Below are 20,588 nucleotides of genomic sequence, written 5' to 3'. Positions count from 1 at the left end.
ATAACAGGATGTATGCTTTGGTGGCAATTCCACTAGATATTTCTAAAGAGATGTAAACATTTTCCAAGATTTTACTTGATGTTACTGTTACTACATTTGTAAGATTGGACTAAATGTACTTTACAGTCTTTGTATGTACAAATACAGAATAATTCAGTTCAAATGATAGTCTTTGTATGTACAAATGCAGAAGAATTCAGTACAAATGAAATTAATGTCTAAAATGCACGAATAGCAAACAGTCTGTGTAAATACATACTGTACAGGATACATTGTAATAAGTTCAAACGTAATTTGTCAAGTTGTAATATTATCACTGGTTTTAAGTTGGAGTCTTATTATTGGTTTTTGGACTATTATTTTATCTGTACTAGTATTGGTTACCCCAGTTAGAGAAAAAAATATATTAAAATATTGTATTCATACAGCTAATGGACTAATATGTGCATAGCATTCTTTAGTATATAAATCATGTTTTTTTTAAATACTCAAGTATTAAATATACTGAAATAATTACATTCAAATATCTAAGCCCAGTTCAGTACTTTATGTTCACTTCCCTGTCAACCAAGATGTTAATGGGCAGTTCAGAGGCATGACCACAATGCAATGGTTAAAATGACATTGAAACTGTATATTTTCAGCAGTGTATAAATGCTTGAAGTGGCACATGGTTCTTGTCTCTTATATTTAATTCAACAGTTGCAAAGAGTTAATAGAACAGTTCTAAGTCATAAATTAAATTTTGTAATTGCAAAAGAATAAATTAATCAAGTTAAAAATAAAACTAAAGCAGACACAGCCCATAATTGATGAAATATTTTCACAGAATGGTCTGCAAAAGAAAAAGTTGTTAAATACATTCAGTTTTGGTAGTAATACTTTTATATTATTGCATTAACTGTGTAAAATTGCATTTTGACTTGTATCAAAAAAGACTAAAGGTTTTGTTTCTTAATGTGTTTTCTATATAATATGATCAAAAATACATATTAGTATAAAGTGTTTTGAGTACATTAAAATAAAAAGAGGGAATTGTAAGATTATGCTCAACAGGGTTTTAAGGTTGAAAGTAATTCTGTTACAAATATGTAACATAAATATGGTATAAAATAAAGCTTGCTTAAATGCAGAAACAGAGTTTAGTAATATGTGATCAGCATTCATACTAAATGACTGTGGCTTGAAAAATAAGGAACTTGCTGAATGGACATCTTTCCTGACAGACTTAAAAACAGGATGTATGCATTTTATTGTCAGTAGGAGCAAAAATGTAAAATCTGCTTTTATTTAAGAATGGACAGCATGACACGTTTCTATCATATGACACTGTTACAATGTGTTTCCTTAAAAAACATGTTTTTCTGCACTTATCAGCATTTTCACAAGAACAGATGTTCTTATACAAAGATCCAAATAGAATACTAAAGACAAAAACAGGATGTTCACACTGTCAGAAAAGCTGGCCTCTTATAAATTCAGCAAAAATGTGGCAGGACATTGAAGAAGAATTCAGTTCAAATGATAGTCTTTGTATGTACAAATGCAGAAGAAGGAAGCTTAAAAATAATATTATTAAGTCAATATTTGTGTCAGCATCTGCAACAATCAGTATTGTTTCTACAGGATGAGCAATTCTCTAAAATAGAATACCAAGAAGAAATGTATATTTGTGTGCATGACTAAAATTGTATATAAGGATCTGTATTAATACAGTTATGTTCGGGGTATTGGTAGGGACACATTTGTCCCGAGGTAAATGTTATAACATCCATGCTGATTGAGAAGTAAAGTAGAACAATAACTAAAAGCTGTAACATTAGTATGGTTTATTATAAAAAGTTATTTGTTACTGCTCTAAGTTGATGCTGCAAAGTATATTCTCTCATCAGTGTATATTCTGCAAGTTTCTGTATGCAACAGACTGTGAATGCAACTATAACCAAACTTTGATTTCAGCAGAATCCAGCCAGCAAGACTGAGTGTCTTAAGAAGACTTCAAATCCATCACAGTAAGCAGCACCATATAATTTTTTATTAGTTGTTCAAACTTTTTTAGTTATTCAGTTCACACAGTAACAGTATATCTACTAGCAGTAAGCAATGTACTCCTTCTTAGCTATTTGAATAATCTTCTTTCGACTGCTCCCATCAAGGGTTGCCACAGCAGATCAACTGTTTCCATTTCTTCCTGTCCTCTGCATCTTGCTCTGTCACACCAGCTACCTGCATGTCCTCTCTCACCACATCCATAAACCTTATCTTAGGCCTTCCATTTTTCCTGTTACCTGGCAGCTTCATCCTTAGCATATTTTTCCCAATATACTCTGCATCCCTCCTCAGCACATGTCCAAACCAATGTAATCTTGCCTCTCTGGCTTTGTCTCCAAACCTTCCAATCTGGGCTGACCCTTTAATACACTTAATCCTAATCCTGTCCATCCTCACCACACCCAGTGCAAATCTTAACATCTTCAACTCTGCCACGTCAAGCTCTGACTCCTGCCTTTTACGTCAATGCCACTGTCTCCAACCTATATAACATAGCTGGTCTCACTACCCTCTTGTAGACCTTCCCTTTCACTCTTACTGGTACTTATCTGTCACAAATCACTCCTGATACTCTTCTCCACCCACTCCATCCTGCCTGTACTCTCTTCTTCACCTCTCTTCCACACTCACCATTACTCTGAACTGTTGATCCCAAGTATTTAAACTCATCCATCTTCACCACCTCTATTCCCTGCATCCTCACCATTCCTCTATCCTCCCTCTCATTCACACACATATATTCTGTCTTAGTCCTGCTGACCTTCATTCCTCTTCTCTCTAGAGCATATCTCCACCTCTCCAGGGTCTCCTCCACCTGTTCCCTACTCTCACTACAGATCACAATTTCATCTGCAAACATCATATTCCACAGGGACTCCTGTCTGATCTCATCTGTCAACCTGTCCAACACCATTACAAATAAGAAAGGGCTCAGAGCTGAACCTTGATGTAATCCCACCTCCACCTTAAAAGCATCTGTCACTCCCACCGCAGACCTCACCGCTGTCACACTACCCTCAAACATATCCTGTACCCCTCTTACATACATCTCTGACACTCCCGACTTCCTCATACAATACTACAACTCCTCTCTAGGCACCCTGTCATATGCTTTCTCTAAATCCACAAAGACACAATGCAACTCCTTCTGACATTCTCTGTACTTCTCCATCAACACTCTCAAAGCAAACATCACATCTGTTGTGCTCTTTCCTGGCATGAAACCATACTGCTGATCACTAATCATCACCTCCCTTCTTAACCTAGCTTCCACTACTCTTTCCCATAACTTCATGCTGTGACTGATCAATTTAATTCCTCTGTAGTTACTACAGCTCTGCACATCACCCTTATTCTTAAAAAAATTGGTACCAAAACACTTTTTCTCCATTCCTCAGGCATCCTCTCGCTTTCCAAGATTTCATTAAACAATCTAGTTAAAAACTCCACTGCCATTTCACCTAAACACCTCCATGCTTCCACGGCTATGTCATCTGAGCCAACAGCCTTTCCATTCTTCATCCTCTTCATAGCTATCCTTACTTCCTCCTTGCTAATCCACTGCACTTCATGATTCACTATCCACACATCATCCAACCTTCTATCTCTCTCATTCTCTTCATTCATCAGCCCCTCAAAGTACTCTTTCCATCTGCGCAACACACTCTCCTCACTTGTGAGTACGTTTCCCTCATTATCCTTTATCACCCTTACCTGCTGCACATCTTTACTAGCTCGGTCCCTTTATCTAGCCAATCGGTACAGGTCCTTTTCACCCTCCTTAGTGTCCAACCTTTTATACAACAAGTCATATGCCTTATCCTTAGCCTTCACCACCTCTCTCTTTGCCATGCACCTCATCTTCTTATACACTTGTCTACTTTCTTCATCTCTCTGACAATCCCATTTCTTCTTCGCCAACCTCTTTCTCTGTATACTCTCCTGTACTTCTTCATTCCACCACCTGCAAAATAGATTTGTACTCACCAGCCTCTCAGCACAGCCTCAGCAGTCTGTCACCATGGGCTTTGATGTTCATTGCCCTCTCTGCCACTGTTGTAGGGGAGAAAAACATACATTATGCATATCTGTCTACCACATTCTCAGGCTAGTATTTGCTGCAAACTACTTGATAGTGAAACTTACACACTACTGGAGAATTCTGGTCCCATCTACATCTTGGATCCACGGGTCCAAGAGTGTCTGCTTCCTATGCTTTAGGTCAGCATACTGGTGCCATACCTGCTCACCAGTCTTCGGGATGCCAGTAGGACTGGTGAGGTCATGTGCAAGATGGTCCCAGGCCTACCCTTGTAAATAGTGCAATATTCCTGCCCTTTGCTGTTATTGGACCATTTTGAAAAGGTTAAGCTCCACTAAGCAGTGTGCAAATCTGCTTAGCTGAGCTACCTACTGCTTAGCATTCATGTCTTAGCAATGGTTACACCTACTAAGCATAGCTGAGCATTGCTAACCATTGCTCACTTTTTATTTTTTTAAATATATCAGAATACTGACTTTATTTATTAAGTGTATGTGATTTACTTTACATGACATCTCTCTAAGTGCTTTCTTTACATTAGCAAGGGGTGTGACAATATTGTATGGGACACTTGTGTATACATGGAGGGGGGGGTTCACATTGTATATGCACTCACACATGCATTTTACACATCTATACTAGCCTGGTTGACAAAAAAACAGTTACTATATAATTTAAATTTAAAAAAATATATAATTTTAACACTGCTTTCCCATATGAAAATCATTTGTCTGTCTTGGTACTTGAACTATGAAAGCCTGCATGTAAAGCCAGAGCTCTAACCACTACACTACCTCATCTTAGGAATTTCATCTGTATATTTGTATTTATCTCCTATGGGATGCTTAAACTATGGTAAGCCGAGGACCATAACACTCACATCTGCTTAGCTGTGCTTAAACATTTCTTAACCTAGAAAAAAATATATAGTATTATTATTATATTATTATGTTATATAGTGAGTATTGTGGTGTTCTGACAAGTCATTGAGGACTGCAGTCAGGAAATGATGGCATATATTTGGCCTTCAGGCTTCTATACTTTCGAAAATCATGCTAATGCATGACCTGTTTTCTATCAGCTTCTTTTGTTTGTGTGGGCAATATGTCAGATGTGATCCTTTTCAGGGCTTTATCCCCCATTATTTGTGTCTTTGTATACATTTCCTGCTTTAGCAGGTTGAGAGATGTCATACAGCACTTTTACAATGCAGGGGGTGTGTCACAGAACCTGCCACACACCCCCTGCAGTGCTTTGCTGTTGCCATATGTAATTCTCTAATATTATGCCAGATCATGATTAGAAAGTGCAGTATGGCACTTTTTCAGTGCAGGGGGCATGTTCAATGTCCGTGCACTACTTGAACATGCCTCCTGTACTTGTTCATGGTTCGTGTCCATGTAGCTTAAACAGCAGTGTACCTTCATGAATATGCAAGGGCACGCTCCTGAGGTTACACAGACATGAACCACTCCATGCAGGAATAGCACTATTCCTGCACAGATTTTATTGAATCCAGGGGATTGGGTTGACAGTGTTCAGTTCTGAGCTACAGAAATAATCTAGTTTTAAAATATTTAAAAAAAAAAAAAAAAGAGTTTGCGTATGAATTTAGAGTGTCGCAGAAGAGGGTTTTTTTTAATCATTTTTTTTTTCAAATGTACTATTAAACAAGTGATAATCAAATTTGTGATCCTGAATTCCAAGTGCACATTCTATAATGACAGGTTTAACTAGTGCCAAAATAAAGGTTACAGTCAGTCATTTGTGACCCCAAGGACTTTAGTACAACAGGTCTGTCTGTTAGCAGTTACTTCTTCAAGTTATTGCAAATTCATATTAACTACTTTATAGGTTTCTAAGTGTTTACTAAGCTAACGACCACACAGGCTTTTTTTAAGCCTAGCCACGCATCCCAAATCTCTGATGATAAGTTCTGGCATCCTTAATAGGTGTAAGCAAAAGCTTGGGAGATAAAACATTTACAAGCAGGTGCCTGGGATATGAACCATTTACAGGTTGCTTGTGAACATTAGGGACATAAGTGCCAAGCTAAGGATGAATTTCTTGTTCCCCATCCAATTGTCCAAGTTACAGTTGAATTGGGTTAGGGAGGAACTCTTCTTCACATGGATGGGGAGCCTGTTCTATAGATGGGGCAGGCTCTGGGATATATACCTCTCTCTCCAGCAGGTCCTATTTATATCACAGGCAAGGTTGAATTCTTTTGAATAGGTCATTCTGGTCCTGTTTGTTTTGAGGCTATACAAAAGGTCCATCAGATTGGGGTCTGGCAATGCCCTGTATGCCAGGCATAGATCTCCACTCAAGAGCCTGTAGGCGACAGAATACAGGGATAGGGCCTTGAGGTATTCTGCATATGACATTTTACTTATGCCCTGTGTACGTTCTATTTATTGGATATGCCTAGTTAGGTGGGTCTATACTGTAACGTCAAGACTTCAAAAGAGCAAATGATCTTACATCGACACAGAAAAACCAAACTGGCAGAATGTCGAAAGGCCAGAACAGCGATTGTTTTCCCAGGGAAAAAAATTGCTGGGCCATTGTTGGGACTTTGCCATTTCCTCCACTGTGGTGCAATCTCAGAGTTGGTATATATAAGTGGGGGGTTGTGGGGGCAAATACCCCCCAGCTTATTTTGTCTATTTGTTTTTTTTTTTTTTTTTTTGGCCCAGTGATTTTTTTTCCTGGGAAAAAAATGCTGTTCTGGCTGTTTGACATTCTGTGGGTTCGGTATTTCCGTGTCGATGTAAGAGCATTTGTTCTTTTGAAGTTTTAATGTTACAATATAGACCCAGTTAGGTACATACCAAAGGGGGGCAAAGTACTCAATGATATGTCTGATGAATGCTGAATACAGTGGAATAACATCTTCCTTGGAACTAGATGACATATCTTTGTTTACAAATTGCACAACGTAGAATGATTTCCTCACTGCTGTAGACACATTATGGTGAAAGGATAGATTACTGTTTATGTGTGTCCCTGACTACTGGGTCAATTCTAAGGGGTGTATTGTCAATATGATAGCTACTAGGGGTGGATGACTTCCTGAAAGATACTGTTATGCATTTCTTGGCATTTACTTTTAGTCCATGGCTCTGGCACCAGTTGTTTGTCTGTGTCAGCCCTTCCTGGAGATCATTTATGTCAGTGTGGGAGTCAATGACAGCTCCTAATTTGCAACCAACTGCAACTTTAGTCAGCCAGAGACCACTGACATTGGCCTTTGCTTCAGAGAAGTAAATGCCAAAAACTATCAGTCCAAGCATCGATCCCTGAGGGGCTTCACTTGTGTCTGGCCTCTTTCTAGAGGTGGACTCCCCAATTCTAACTTCTTGTGTCCTGTCTGTGAGCCATTTTGCTATTCACAGGATGATATATGGACTTGTACCTAACCTTTTGAGTTTGCCAACAGTTCCTGAGTGGGATTTTGTGTCAACAGCCTTGGCCAGGACAAAGTAGACAGTGCTCATAACTTCATAGGTGGTGGTGTTTATTAGGCTAACAACCACAATGGCCTTGTTAAGCCTAGCCATGCATCCCAAATCTCTGACAAGTTCTGATACCCTTGATAAGTGTAAGCATGGGGCTGGGAGATGAACCAATTACAGGATAGTTGTGTCCATTTGAGACATAGGTGCCAAACCAGGGATGAATTTCTGGTTTCCCATCTAATTGTCCAAGTTGCAAGGGAACAACTCTGTTTCACATAGATGGGGAGCCTGTTCCATAGATGGGGTAGTCTCAGGGATACATACAGTGTGTCCTATTAATATCACAGGCAATGTTTAAGTCTTTAGAATGGGTAATTCTGGTGCTGTTTGTTTTGTGGATATGCAGGAGGTCCATCAGTGTGGGGTCTGACAATGCCCTGTATGCCAGGCATAGATCTTCCCTCAAAAGCATGTAGGAGACATAATACAGGGATTGGGCCTATAGGTGGTCTGCACAGGACATTTTACTTATGCCCTATATTGTTTTAGTGAGGAACCTCTGTGGAGATGTGAACCATTTTGCCATCACTTTGGTGACCTTATCAAAGCAGTCTAACAGGTTCAGTAGGCATTTTCAAAACAATCCATCAGGTTCAGCAGGCATGATCTGCCCTTTATGAAACCAAACTGGGTTGGCTCCAGTGTCTGGAGGTTTACTATATCAATATTGATTATTTTCCATGATAATTCTTTCCATGGCTTTGCATATAAGACTAGTGAAACTTATGGGTCTGTAGTTTTCAGGGTCTGTAGATGGCCCACCTTTGTTCAGAGAAATGACAGTTGCTGTTCTCCATTCATGAGACATGAAGCTTGTTTGGAGGCCACTGTTAAACTGCAATTCCAGAGGGCCTGATGGGTCATGTTTCATGCTGTTTGGAAGGCATCCTGGGATATTGTCTGGGCTCACTGATGCAGTGTTCTTGGCGTTAGAGAGAACATTAAGGACATGTTCCATAGTTTTTAGCAGTGGGAGTTATATTTGATGGTATTTCCTGAGGAAAGGTGGAGGGGGAGAGAGAGGCAAAGCAGGTTTGCTATATCGTTTGGCTCAGTACAGGTGGCTCCATTTACAATCAGCTCTGCATACGACTGTGTATTGCTTTTGAGGTTGCAGACATAGATAAAAAAAATGCCTTGCAGTTGTCCTTGGCCTGGGAAGCCATATTTACCTCATTTTTGGCTTATGTAGACTTTATTTTTCCTCTGAGTTGTTGGTTTCATTTGATGAGAGTGATTTTATCCTGCTGGGTGCTGCACCTCCTAATGTTTGCCTTCAGTTATACAGCCTAGTGATTTTGGGATTCCACCAGGGCGGTTTGTTTTCAGAGTTAGTGCTGTACTTTGTCCTGGTGGATACAGTACTTTAGCACTCCTATATTCACCATCCTAGCTTCTGCTGCCCACTTCTTCTTTTGCCTTCCGTCTTACCCACCATCAATGTTATATCAAATGACCCCTGCCATTCCATTATGTGAGCAACATATTTGAGTTTTAGTTTTACTATTAAAAATCTTCCCCTACATCACATCTCAAAAGAATAGATTTTCTTGTGCACAGCCTTAATTATACTCCATTTCCCATACACATATACTATTAGTGGGAAAACCATAGCTTTAACTATACTATTGACAATGTGATGTATTTACATGTTAACATCTTATCCAGATTTAGAATATCTAAGAAACAGGTGTGATTTAATTTCATGGCTACAATCACTACCTGCAGTGATCTTTGAGCCCAGGAAAATAAAATCTCTGGTTGCATCCACTTACTCCACATCTAGTTAAAAAAAAATAAAAATTCAACAGTTGATTTAGAGGATTATGGTGCTATTAGTGAGCTATTTCCTGTGGTCCAGAAGTGCAAGGTTAGATTCCCTCAGCTTCCAATGCTGTGTGATTCTGGGCAAGTCATTTAACCAGGCAACATTCCTGGGCTGAGTCCGAAAATGGTCCATGGAGATCAGTGCAACACCCTGAAAAAAATAAAATAGACTAATGATATCATTTTAGTTTTTTTTTTTTTTGTGTGTTGACAAATAAGATAGCTGTGTTATTTCCTAATGTTACCTTCATCAACAGGATTTCAGCTCTTCCATACATTTAGACATCAATGGTGCTGCTGTCTGCATATCTGATAAAGTTAATATTTCTGACAGCAGTTTTGATTCTAACATCAGTTCATCTAGTCCATCATTTTGAATGACATATTTAGCAATGGCACTAAATAAGTACGTTGACGTTATATAACCCTTTTTACTTATTTCCCTGTTCTAAACCAGTTGGTTATTCCACATTTTTTCTGTATATAGATGCTGCAGGGACAAATAAAGTATATCAGCAATTTTCCCATTTCCTATGGTCTATACAAAGACTTTAGAGTAGTCAATAAACAAAAGAAAATAAGAGGGAATTCAATAAAGCCTACATGGAGTGATTTTCCATGTAGGCATAGTGGTACGGAGCTTACACGGAAGTAAGCTGCAGTGTGATCCAGTAAACAGAGCAGAGGGGCATGCACGAGCATACGGACATGGAAGTGACATGCAAATCACCTCATAAGCAGGTGAATTGCATGCAAACGAGGGTGCTAGAGTGATCCAGCAAGCAGATAGGCAGTCATGCATACCCCAAGCCGGTGTCTGAAGTGTACACCGAAAATATCCATGTACAAAAATATAAAAGTCCATTTAGAAGGTCATGAACTACATATTCGGCATAGTAATATGCAAAACTATGCCCTATGTGTCCAAAAAGTCATGCAAAATGACATAATAAATAAATGTTTTTAATACTCATATTACGTTTGCACAGAGCGCAGCAACATACATACATGCCGTTATGGAAAAAATATTAAAAAGTATAAAAATTAAAAATAAGAAATATGTGAGGATAATGCATTATAGGGCCCTGCATGGAGTATGTACAATGGCAGATTTCAGTGGTTGCTATGGAGGCAGGCCCTGGAATAGTGAAGTATCCAGGTTGTGTGCATGGATCTGTATGCAAATGAGCTGGGGTTATTGATCAGCAAAAATAGGCTACTGTGTCCACATATAAAATCTGTGTACCACCAGAACCATGTTGGTGTCCACAGAAAGTTAGCTGACATCAAAAGGGGGTGTGTCACTATATGTATAAGCTGACTGGAGCTCAGCAGTGCCCATTTGTGTGGAGCCTCTCCCAGCTAAGCAGGAGGGTGTATCCAGTGTTGCTAAAGTTTGTTTAGCTAGGGGCCACATGTTTTGGCTAGTTTGAGGTATGCTAAGCATGTCCATGCATGGGGGGGGGGGGTATGCCCAGACTGTTGAGCGTTGTTTATACCTGCAGCATGGGTTTGCATGCTGTGCTACAGTGCTTAGCAGGGAAGGCAGTTTAAAAGAAAAAAGGAAATTGCCTGGGAAAGCCAATCATGTAGAAAATACTGATAACCCCTGTTGCACTTACACTGGCCCATTCAAACCCCTCAATGATGCACCTGACAGGTAGAATGCATCATAGTTAGCCAATCACACAGGCTGCATCTGCAGCAGACCACTATAAAGTATGCATACACCCTACAATCTGATTTTTTCCCCTACACTCTGCACCACTGGAGTACAGACTTGGGAATTTTAACTGACAGAATGCTAGGGATTGCTGCTGCTCTGCTACATCTGTATGTGTTAGAGGCTGATGTCAGTGCTGATGCTGCCACTGACAATAGGCCTAGACTGAGGAGGAGAAGAGTGTTCAGGCCCAGGGTAACCTTCCCGCAGCTACATCAGCTGGAGATTATAGAACACTAACAGGGTAGACAGGGACATACTACAATAACTCATGGAGCTCTGCCGCCCTCAACTCAGACCCAGAGCCAATAGTGGGAAGCCTATCCCAGTAGAAACAAAGGCATGTGTAGCCCTTAGAATACTAAATGCAGGTACTTTTCAAAAAAACAACTGGGGACATGGTGGGGGTCTCACAGGCATCTGCATCCAGGGTACTCCACCAGTTCCTGGCTGCTACACAAACACATGCCAGTGAGCACATTTATTTACCCTGCACACCTGAGGAGAGGGCCAGCAGTATGCATCTCTTCTACTATTGTAGCACACAACCCTGCGGTACTGGGTGCATAGATTGCACTCATGAATGGTATACATTAAAGCACCACCAAGTGAGAAGGGTAGAGTCTATGTCAACCTCAAGGGGTATCATTCCATCAACTGCCAAGTCATTTGCAATGCCCAGGGCATTATCATGAATGTGTGTGCTGGCAGCCCTGGCAGTTATGACTACTCCCATATCTGGCACACATCATAGTTGTATCAGGTGTTTACCAGGGGGGACATCCCATATGGCCATCTAGTGGGGGATGCTGGCTATGCACTGGAACCATGGATGATGATACCCATCAGAAATGCACACACACCTACCAAAGAATGCCATAATGAGGCACATGCACAAACTAGGAACATCACAGAGAGTGTGTTTGAGCTGCTCAACTCACGGTTCTGGTGCCTTGATATATCTATCTGGTGGAGCCCTGCAGTACTCTCCAGCCACATGTGCACAGATGTTCACAGTATGTGCTATGCTACACAATATGATCCTGCGGAAACAGCTGCAGTAGGATCATCACAAGGAAAGGACACTCAGCCCCTCATCACTGCCAAGCTCCCCACAGCCACGCCCACATGGGGACTCAGAGGAGGAACTCCCTGAGGCTGTCTCTGTAGGCAGATGTAGGCATGCCCAATATGCCCTGGTCTTGGAAAGAGGCAATGCATAACACATGCACTGACAGCCTAAGGTCCTAGGGACTGACACCTTACTCTGACTCACATACATATTAAAAAGGATGCCAGCCACACCACACAACCTGTACCTTACCATGTATTGGTTGTGTACTGCATGCATCAGACAGACTCAGCCCTGGAATACAGGTATCACAACTGCTGTGTGCACAAGGTAAGACACTCTCCTTTGCAACAACTGTATGGGGTACAAGAGTATGGTTGCATATGTATGGACCTGCTGCATTTATGCAAGGGAATAGAGTGGGAAACTGAGCTACTTGCAGAGAATTAACAGCTGTGTGGGACAACAGGTACTCTGTACAATAGTGACTGCCCCATAATATTCAGTAGGACACAAGGCAAAAAACCCATGGCAGTATGTAAGGAAAGTGCCAAACAGTGGAGTCATAGGACAGATACACAACTCACAATGCTACAGTCCCCTACCCTCAACACATCAGTGCTCACATACAACTGCAGTACCACAGTATATGTCTGCAAGGATGTATCAGCAGACCACACACTCCCAAGACTGTCCCAGACAACCTGGCTTCATGTCATATTTTCCACAAAATGCAGGGGTCAAAGTGTACATGTCTGTCTGCTGCTGATTGTGTGAGGAATTAAAACTCACTTTCTGGCGGCTGTTGTGGCTTAGTGGGCTAAGTACATTAGCATGATTGATGATATTCATGGTACAAAGCTGGTTGCACCTACAACTTTTACATGTGCGGTACTCCTATGGTACAAGTCCCACACACTGTCAAAATGTCACTGTACTGCCAGAAAGCTGGACAAAGCCAGAGAGACAATGGCAGGACAGAGGGCCTACAGACATTATATATGCTTTGAGTAACTGAGAAGAGGGCTAGTATAACAGCAGGTTGTAACAAGTCAGAGTAGTAACAGGATGCAAAGACCAACACTTAACTGTATCAGTACCTACAACAAGTCAGTGGGCACCATGTAGTAGTATATTACCAGAAAAATACAACTGTCTGAGGAGCAGAGCAGACATATGGGGTGGAATGCTGGACATCCTGCAAAACACGTACAGTCAGAGGTGTGAAGACTGTAACCCTGTGTGTGGTGTTACATCATGTGCCTCAGTCACAGCATACCTACAGCCACTTAAAGCAGGAAATATGGACAAAGCCATGAACAGGAGTAGGATAAAAACACAAAAATAAGGAAAAGGATTAACTAGTGGCCAGACAAATGTAGAAAGTGCAGAGAATAACAGGTCATACAGTAACACGGGTTCCCTGGTGTGTATGGAGTCAGTAACTCAAATGTCTGTCATCAGTTCCTAATGTCAGTCTATAATGATTTGCTACTGATGTAACTGAAAATCACAATGCTATGTAAAATGCACCATACAAATGATGCAAAACTCTGTACAGGCTATTACAATCTGTACAGTCATTAGGTATGAGTCATATATTACATTCAGCACACAGCCAGGGAATCCCTTCGACATAATATCAGGGAGGTGCTGCACTGTTGAATCAGGTGCAGCAGGCAATTGGCTGCAGCGCACAAAATCGCGGAGTCTAGTACATGTAGGTCTGGCCTGGAATCACCTTGTAAGTACTGACAGTCATACTGGGCATGCTCCTGCACTTAGTTAATTTCAGCCCATGTCTGATGCCTCATCTGCCTAAAGAACTGAGATGTGAAAATATCTCTATGCATACAGACAGCTATGTACAAGTATCTGTCTCTCCCTACCCCCCTCAGACATGATTACACTTATCTATCAGTATGTGGCATATATATATATATATATATATATAGATATTGATATATAGATATATAGAGGTAACATAATAGGTAATATATATATATATGTGTATGTGTGTGTGTGTGTGTGTGTGTGTGTGTGTGTGTGTGTGTGTGTGTAAATATATATATATATATATATATATATATATATATATATATATATAGCTGCAAAAGGTGTACAGTGAAGTACACGCTCCACATAATATATCTATATAACACAGTTACACAAAACACACACACAGCTGCATCTAACTTGACAGCTCTGTGAGATATATATATATATATATATATATATATATATATATATATATATATATATATGTTCATAGGTTCATAGGTAGGTATTAGGCTATCTGCCTGAAGGCATCTATAAGCCTAGCCAGAATGTATTGGCTTTCGCTGCCCCCTAAGATTAGTTCCCTTTGCCTCTGTCCAGCAGAGCCACTGAAGTGATCCTCGCGGTAAAATTTCTGTTTCCCATCCACCCATCAAGGTTTCTCTTGAATAGTGTTAGGGAGGAGCTCTGCCTAATGTAGATTGGATTCTTGTTCCAAAGCATGTGAAGTCTCTGGGACAGGAATGTATCCCTCCAGCACGTCCTATTTATTGTTGTGGTGAGGTTTAGATCCCTAGAGCATGTGGCTCGAGGCGATAAGGTTATCTTTAGGTGGATCATGTCCATCAATTAAGGGGTGGACATTGCCTTGTATGTCAGGCATAGATTACCTCTGAGTAGCCAGTATGCAACCAAGTACAGCTGCAGTTTCTTCAGCTGAACTTCATTGGGCATCTGTTTGAAGCCAGTGATCCTCTTGGTGAGGTACTTCTGTGATCTTTCCAGTTGTTGTAGGTGTCTTGTAAGTTACATCCCAAATGGGGCACTGTACTCTATGATGGGTCTGATGAATGATGAGTAGGGGGGCACAATCAGGGGCACAATGACCTCTTTTGATCTGGATGCGAACCCCTTTGTGATTAGGTGGGCCACATAGAAGATTTTCTAACCACTTTTGCAATGTGATTATCAAAGGAGAGACCACTAACCACATGGGCCCCAGATCCCTCACCACGTCTTTCATATTTAGGGGACTACCACCTATGTGGTAGCTCGTGGGTACTTTGTTTTTGTTTCAAAGGGGATGACTATGCACTTTTTGGCATTTAGCTTGAGACCATGATTTTGACACCAGGTATCTGTCTCAGTGAGACCCTTTTGGAGGATGTCTGTGTCAGCCGAAGAGTCAGTTATAGCCCATAGTTTGCAGTCATCTGTGAACTTGGTCAGCCACAGCCCTCATGTGCTTGCCTGTTCCTCTGAGAAGTATATGCCAAACAGGAGGGGTCCTAGGACTGAGCCCTGGGGAATGCCACTTGTAACCAGTTTAGAGCTGGACCTACCTCCTGCAACTCTCACCATGTGGGTTCTGTCCATGAACCAGTTGGCAACCCATCTTGTGATGTGTTTAGGCGAGGGGTTAGTTAGTCTTTGAGCTTGTGTAGGACGCAGCCTGGGACACCGTCCAGACCCATTGATGCTGTATTTTTGGCTTTGGAGAGGGCTGTTTTAACCTGAGTGTCTGTGATTTCAGGGGCTCTACATTTTTCTGATATGGTTATGGGCCCTTTTGTGGGTGAGAGGGGTGTGAAGTCTGCATTGAACCTGTCTGCCAGGATGTTGGCGATATCGGTCAGTTCAGTGTATTTTGTGTCATTCTGCACTAACTCTGAGCAGATCTGAGCATTGCCACTTAGATTCTTGACATAGCTTAAGAATGGCTTGTGGTTATCTTTGGAGTCCTTGGCAAGTTTTCTTTTGAAGCTCACCTTGGATGATTTTATGAGGGATCGTAGTTTCTTGCTGATACTGATCGAGGATGTCTTCCCTTCTTGGGATTTTACTCTTTTGTGTACTAGTTTCCTCCTTCTATTGTATAGCTTGTTTATGGCAGGGTTCCACCAGACTGGTTTCCTTTTCTTGGAGGAGTGAGTCTTGGTTTTGCTTGGGATAGCAAGATCCATGCATTCTTGTAGGTGCCCATAGAATGCATTTGTAAAGGATTTTGCAGCTTGGACAACATTATCCTTTAGCATGGGGGCTTTGAATCTTTCCACCTTGGTCTTAAGTAATGTGAAGATTGCTTTTGAAAAGTTTTTCATGGTGGTTTCCTTGTCCGGGTGTGGGGGCAGAATGTGGATACCCAAAGTGATTTGTTTATGGTCAGATCTAACCAGCAAGGGGTTGACCTCTGGTGTGGAACACCGGTCGCCCATGTTGGTGATGACCAGGTCCAATATGTTGTCACCAATGGTGGGAGTGTTGACCAGATGATCCAGTGTGTTTGAGTTTATAAATTCTAGGAAATGTTGGGCAAGGGAGTTAGTACTTGAGTAGTTCTCCGAGTTAATATTTGGGTAATTGAAATCACCCAATATTAGGGTGTTTGGTAGGACCTTTATGTTTCCCAGTATTTCCAGAAACATGGAATGGGGTTCCTGAGACATGGTGGGTGATCTGTAGCAAGCTACAATTTGAATTGCAGTTTTGCCCATTGTTAGTTGCATGTGGATGATCTCTGAAGCATCATGCTGTGCCACTAACCTGGAGGTGTGTGTATTCTTGATGAATATGGATATGCCCCTGCCTTTTGTATTTTGGTCCAGGTTCTGTGGCTGAAATGTATGGTATGAGTTGTAGCCTTGTAGTGCTGGGGTGCTCTCTGGAGCCTTAAACCAGGTTTCTGTTACTGCACATATATCGATTTTTTCCATACTGAGGAGTGCCTCGAGTGCATGCATTTTGAGGTTTAGACTTCTGGCATTGGACAGCATTACTCTCAGTTTCTTGTTACTTGTGCTATTTACAGTGGTAGGTTTGTCTTTTGAGCTTTGCCTAAAAAAGTCACTATTGGGGTGGCAAGAGCTTTAGCCAGTATTCAAAATCCTAAGGGTGACAGGTGCAAGCCATCTCTAGCGAAGCAGAGTGGCTTGTCAAGCATGTCATCCCACGTGGACAGACACTTGATCCCCTTTCAATGACACCAGAAACTTAGCCAATTGTTGAAATTTATATTTTTTTCTTTATACCATGGTATCATTCTTGGTGAGGGCAGGATGTTACTCAGGATCAGGGGAGCTCTTCCATGTCTCTTTTCATGTAGTCCAGGGAGGTACAGCTCAGGTCATTCATACCAACATGGACAATGACCGAGTCGTATTTGTACTTGTTCTGGAGTGACCTGAGTGCTTGTGTTATGTGGCGGATCCTGGCACCCAACAGGCAGCTACCAGTAACCTCCTTATTCAGCCTAGTGTGTGGGACATCAGTGTGCCTTGCTATAGAGTCACCTATCACTAGTATGTTGGGTATATTTTGCCTTAAGGGCTCTGACTGCATGGCACACTGGTTTTGTGAAGTATGTGTTTCATGGTTTGTTTTGGGGGTGGAGGTTGCTTGGATGTCTGCTTTTGAGGTCTCTGTTGCTTTTGCACATTTTTATTTAGAGCCTCCGAGTATGTTTTCGTGTATTTATATGTGTTTTTTGCCGGTGCTGGTTTAATGGGTCTATGAGAGACTGGTGGTGTGATGCAAGCATTTCCCTATTCCTCTTGACTGTCTGACCCAGTCTTGGGTTGAGAGAGCTTAGCCTCCAGTTTGGCTGTATAATTGCATCTATTGCATGTATTAGTGTTTGGTGGTAGGAGGAGAGGGCTGTCTGTGTACATGAAGCAGTTGTAACATGCCCAGATTCACCAGTTGGACTGGAAAGTACACCTGAAACTGTCCTTTGGACATGCCTGGATAGGTACAGTGAACTGTTTTACTGAATGGCTGGTAAGGTTGAATAGAAAGCCTTGTCCTTCTGTACAGTATAGGGGGGGTCTAGTGCTAGGGTTTATAAGTTATTGCTATGAATGCAAGTGCCGGGCTGAGAAATGAATGGCTTGAGTGCTTAAGTTGAAAGTTTGTCTAGTTCAAAGGGAACAATTGAAGAGGAGACTTTGTGGAGCTGGGAATAGTTATACCTTAGCTAACCGGTGCTACCCAGGGCGCAAAACCGGGCAAATGTGTTTTTTATAGCAGCGAAATAAAAGAGATAGAAATTAGCCCAGAATGGCCAATGAATTACTAATTTCTGGGCTGAAACCACTTCTCCAGGGACAGATAGGCTGCTCAAGGCTCCCCTCTCTCACAGGTGAACAGAGAAACTTCCTTCTATCCAAGTACGGTATGGGCAAACACAGAGATTTGAAACACAGCCTGAATTCTGCACTAACCTAAAAACTGGACTATACTAGCTTAGAAAGGCAGGAAACAAGTATTTTTTTTTCAGAAAATAAAGGAGATACAATCAAAAAACACTTTAAATGCACAGAAAATTATACTTATTGTTATATATCTCAGAAGAGAGTTAAAGCCAATGCCCTTAGTAATAAAGTAGGAAGAAACACGAATACAGTAAAAGTAGATGAATAAAGTGCAATTTTATATATATATATATATATATATATATATATATATATATATATATATATATACATAAAACAATAGAAAACTAACAAACTGCTTTAAACAAGTTACCCAATTAACCAGAAAAAAGCTCCAAACTGAGCCGTGTTCCAGCAGTCTTCAATCAGACAAGTTCTAACTGCACACTCCTGCTACTAGAGTGCAAAGGAACCTGCTCCAAAAAAAGATGGCCTGTTTCAGTGCTCAAGTTATACAAACAAAGCTAGATTCAGCAGACCTGAATCTGGTCAATGCTACAGCAACAAGGCACACCAATTTTAGAAAGAAGCAGTTCAAATAAGCAGGCAAAATAAGACTGTGACCAGAAATTCCCAGCTCAGAAGGGCAGAATCCATATACATGTGTATATGTGTGTGTGGATGCACAAATGTCCATGCCTACATGTAAAATGCTGGGGTTAACTGCACCTACACACACAACTGTTGTCTGATGGTAAAAGACCACAGTTTCATAATGACATAATCCACCCAACCACAGAACCCAGTGCCTGTAGAATCTCAGACTGTAGACAGACAATGGTGAGCTGATGGTGTAATGTGTGCAGTGGCTGCAATGCAGGACTTAGACAGGCCATATGATCACTAGCCAATTCTCCACCTAGCAAACTGCAAATGGCCAGAAACTGTGACACTGGTACCTGTACACACATAGCAGGGGTATTCACAGGTACCCCACTGCTGCAACACTAGATACAATAACAGCATAAAGGAGGTTCATTTTGTAGGTCACACAGGCTATGCAACACAAGGCCACTTTGTATAGCCCATGAGTACTGTGGCTGCAGCCACATGTAAACCAAATGTAACTGGTGGCACATGCAACTAGTACTGTGAGCTGTAGTGTGTAATAGTAGGTAGGTAGGGGTTCTAATCTCACATCAGCTACCATGGGTGATTATGTAGATATTTCCCATAAAGCCGTACAGACATGTCCATCAGGCATATGTTTGTGCAATAGTCAATCATTTTATGGCTCTGTGACTAGTGTCCTCTACAACATTGGCTTCCCTGTCAACAGCTGCTGATGTCATCCACCTTAACACTGGCAGACTGTCAAAGCAGATACGCTCTGTGGCATGCAATACATACTTACTGATATAGTATAAACTACTAGATAGGTATGGGTTCTAATCTCAATAAGGGCAATTGTGTGTTTGTAAATATATTGCCTTGCAGCAGTGTGCTTGTCTCCCCTGTCTGTGTGCAGTGGTTATACATTTTAAGGCCCTGTCCCTACCTGTCAACCCCTCATTGGCCTCCTGTACAAGGCCTGCTGATGTCATCCACCTTAACAGCACTGCCTGAGCACTGGCTGTCAATCTCATAACAGATGAACTCCATGGCACATATAAGTTCTTAGTGCTATAGTGTATGCTACTAGACAGGCAGGGGTTCTAATGTCCATAAAGGCAACTCTGTGAGTGTGTGTGTGTGTGTGTGTGTGTGTGTGTGTGTGTGTGTGTGTGTGTGTGTGTGTGTGTGTGTGTGTGTGTGTGTGTGTGTAAATATATCCCCTTATGCACTGAGCCTGTCTGTGTGCAATGGTTATACATTTTAAGGCCCTGTGAGTAGCTTTCGGATGTAAATAGCCCACATTTAGCAGTGTACCTGTCTCTCCTATCTGTGTGCAATGATTATACATTTTAAGGCCCTCTGAGTAGCTGCTGGGTGTAAATAGCCCACATCTACCTAGGCATAAATGCTATCCACCACCACCTACATTTGTAGGTATAGAACACCTAGGTGACACTTATCAAGGATAGCATCTCTTGTCACAGGGTATGCATGTAGGATTATGCTGTCCACCCCCAATGTCCCTGACACACTGTGCTACATATACACACCTAGGTAACCATGCACATATACAGCCATACCCTGCCTA

The sequence above is a fragment of the Protopterus annectens genome, chromosome 6.part0, assembly GCF_019279795.1.
Source record: "Protopterus annectens isolate FY-2018-M chromosome 6.part0, PAN1.0, whole genome shotgun sequence".
Classification (NCBI taxonomy): domain Eukaryota; kingdom Metazoa; phylum Chordata; order Ceratodontiformes; family Protopteridae; genus Protopterus; species Protopterus annectens.
The sequence above is the reverse complement of the archived record's forward strand: the minus strand, read 5'-3'. Positions refer to the sequence as shown.